The sequence below is a fragment of the Terrapene carolina genome, unplaced genomic scaffold (genome assembly GCF_002925995.2).
Source record: "Terrapene carolina triunguis isolate 2854851 unplaced genomic scaffold, T_m_triunguis-2.0 Scaffold629, whole genome shotgun sequence".
Taxonomy (NCBI): domain Eukaryota; kingdom Metazoa; phylum Chordata; order Testudines; family Emydidae; genus Terrapene; species Terrapene triunguis.
Genome location: NW_020664980.1, coordinates 2,707,177 through 2,710,838, shown reverse-complemented (window position 1 = coordinate 2,710,838; position 3,662 = coordinate 2,707,177).

Here is a 3,662-nt window from a genome sequence, read left to right as displayed (position 1 = left end):
ATAGCGCTCGGGCGGCTCGGCTCTTAAACAGAGCCGAAGAGTCAGGGGAGGAGCTGAGCAGCCACGGGAGGGGAAGTGCCCCGGACGGCATTTTTCCCGGACATGTGCGGCTTTTTGGCAATTCCCCCCGGACGGGGGTTTGATTGCCGAAAAGCCGGACATGTCCGGGAAAAACCGGACGTATGGTAACCCTAAGCAGCTGTCCGGGAGCCATCTTCTCTGCCAAGGAAGGGGGTGTCCCATTATTATAGATGGGCTCAGACTTGAACCAGAAATCCAGCACAAGTGCCAAAATGCTATACCAAGGAGAGTCATTTCCTAAACACAGGTTTCAGAGTGGTAGCCATGTTAGTCTGTATCAGCAAAAACAACGAGGAGTCTTTCCTAGGGCTCCTCGTTGTTTTTCCTAAACACAGTGATTCAGCATATTACACCTCTGTTTGGCGTCAGGGAAAACCCTGTAAAACGTTTTCCCATTTCAGGTTAACCCAACAGACATTGTTCTGCATTTTTTAGTAGTAGTTGAAGAAGCAAAATGTTCACTCTGGCTCCGGTTCTGCTTCCATTAGTCAATGGGAGCATTGCCATTGTTTTAATGGGTCGGATTTTACTCACGCTGAGTAGTGTTACTCTGCATATATTTATATTGAAGAAAATGAGCCAACTGGGAGAGTACAGTACTCCTCTAAGTAAGGGTGGACAACGGTTGGCCCAAAGAGAGATGGATCAGACCCTTTTTAGCTAAAGTAAAATGAACCAGAAGAAATTTGTATATTCATTACTAATTTCAGCAAACCTCAAACTGAGCCGGAACTCCACCACATGCTCCAGGAATGAGGCCCCATCAGACTAGGTAGGTGAAACAATGTACATAATTTGTACACAATGTATCACAATTCAGACATCCTCCTAGTGCAATGAGATTGTGATGTTTACAGAACAAGTGCTGAACCTAAATCGTAATGTTAAATTGGGGTCTTTCCTACGTGAATACAACTGCTTTGAGTGGACTAGGTCTTCCTCTTAAAACATTTGCCCAGTGCTAGATTAGAGAGATGAAATGATAAATCAGCTTTGCTTCTATGGATCAGTTTATAGAATGCTGAATATAATCACTAACCCCACCCAGGCACACTTAGCTGTAGCCACATGAAAATCACCTTTTAAATGTAGATAATACCTTTCATCCAAATATGCTCCCCAAATAATATAGTATCAGTGAAATGCAGCCACTTCTGCCCTAGGAAGGAGGCGTGAAACAGTGCAAAGTACAGTGCAGAAGAGTGCAGGTAGAGGACATTTAGGCTAAGAACATCACTGCAAGCTTTACCCTTACACAGAGTGTCATGGGACCTTTAAATGTTCACACATCATGACTATAGATGAGCAAATAATTTATTCAAAAATTATTATTACTACTATTAAAGTAGCAACCAAGATCTGCATCCCTTTGTGCTAGGTGTTTTGCAGAGTCAAGGGGTATGTCTATGTTTAAATCAAAGGGGTGATTGCAGCATATGTAGACATGCCTGAGCTACCTTTGATGTACAAACAACAATGGCAGTGAAGCCATGGCTGCGTGACCTAACAGCTGGAGTACATACCCAGGCTTCCAGGTCTGGTAGTATAGCCCAGGCCCCTTGCTGTTTCTACTTCCTGCCTGGATAATTCCTTATGTCTTGGAATGAGTTTTCCCATGTGAATACTTAGACCTTCAACAGCTGGTGTCCCTGAATAGTCTCTAATATTTTGTTGGTTCCACAAACGTTCCTGCCAGCGAACTTATTCATTATCATTAACAGAGAGAGCGCACAAAAGTTGTGTGAACTGGGTTGAAGAAGTGAATTGATAATTGTGACACTGGTAAACCACATGCCAGCTCTGGCCAAGGCCATAGGCATTAGCTAAGAATTGACAAACTCATAGCTGGAAATCTAACCAGCTCACCTGTATGTTAGTTTTATTCAAAATAGGTATGAGTCTTATAAGAATATATGTAGTGTTTAGAGCAGTGGTGCCCAAACTTTTCCTATCGCGCCCCTTCTTACTAGTAATGAAATCTGTCCACACACACCCCCCATTATTGCACAGTTGGCTCAGCAGAGGAGCCTGGGCTGAAGATGGAGTTGGGGGCAGAATTGGGGATGGGGGAGGAGCTGGGGCTTGAGGTAGAGCTGGCCTGGGGGCAGAGAGGGAATGAGGGCAGAGCTGTGCTGGGGGTGGAGCGGAGCTGCCGCTGTGGCTGGGGACAGGACCAGAGTGGAGCTGGAGGCAGAGCAGGGCCGGGTGGCACTCCTTCCCCCATATGGGGGTTGGCCCAGACCCTGTCACATACCCCTCCTGAATGCTCCTTCCCAGCCCCTTAGGGGGCACACCCCACAGTTTGGGGACCACTAGTTTAGACTCTCAGAAATGCTTGTATGTTGCTGCATGCATTAATCTCACTTGTCATGCTGGTATTCCATGCTATAAGGAAATAGGGAAGTTTTGCTTTATAACAACTTTGAACATGTTTGCTCTGATCTTGTGAACCCAGGCACAGGAATCGTCCCCCGCACTCACCCATTAAGGAGACCTATCCAGATTAAGAAACAGCACAGAACAAGGCTTGGTGAATGGGCCTATCGCACCTTGGAAATGCTACATGCAAGGAAGCTCATCTTGTGGCCTGGAAGGCCGAATGCAAACATAAAACAGAGTCACAAGACAGTGTGTTGTCTCTTTGCTGTTTGAACTCTCATAGGGGCAGAGACATTGAATGAAGGCAGAGATCCCCCGAGGTTAGCCCTGGGTCTCCCCGGAAAGACATTTTGAATTGACAGATTACCACCTATGTCATCTTTAGGAGTAATAGATGGTAACTCATTTGTGTGCATATGTTTGCTTGCTTTAACCTGTAAATGATTCTCTTATTTCTGTTTCCTAGTTAATAAATCTTTAGGTAGTTTATTACAGAATTGGCTGCAGGCATTGTCTTGGTTGTGTGATCTAAGACACAAACTGATCTGAGGTAAGTGACTGGTCTCTTGGGAACTGGAAGCAACCTGAATAGTTGTGATTTTTGATGTAAGTGACCATTTATCACTAAGTCCAGCTTGCTAGGGTGGCAAGATAAACTGGAGAGTCTGTGACTCCATAGTAAGACTGTTATGTGATCCAGGAGTTCACATTTGTTACTGGCTTGGTGAAATCTAATTATAGAACATATCACCAGTTTGGGGTGTCTGCCCTGTTTTTGACAGTCTGCCTGAGGTAGGCACTCACAGGTGTGAGTCACTCCAGACAGCGTGACAATAATTTTCCTGGAAAATTTGTTGCAGTATTTGCGCTGCTCCAGAAAGGAACTTGAGCCCAAATTTTCAAACCTGGGTGCTTAAAGTTAGGCACCTAAAGGTAGGCAGTGTGATTTTTGGATGCCCTGTCCCTAGGGAGGCACGGGGCCCGGGACATAGGCGCTGAGTTTCTAATCTGCCAGGGGGAGCACCCAGGCCCTGCCCCCATTCCACCCCTTCCCCCAAGGCCCCACCACGCCCGGCTTCTTCCCACCCCTGCCCCGCCCCACCTCTTCCCGCCCTCACCCTGCCTCTTCCCTGCCCAGTTCTGTCCCCCTCCCCCGAGCATGCTGTGCCCTTGCTCCTCTCACCCCCGTCCCCCCAGCACCT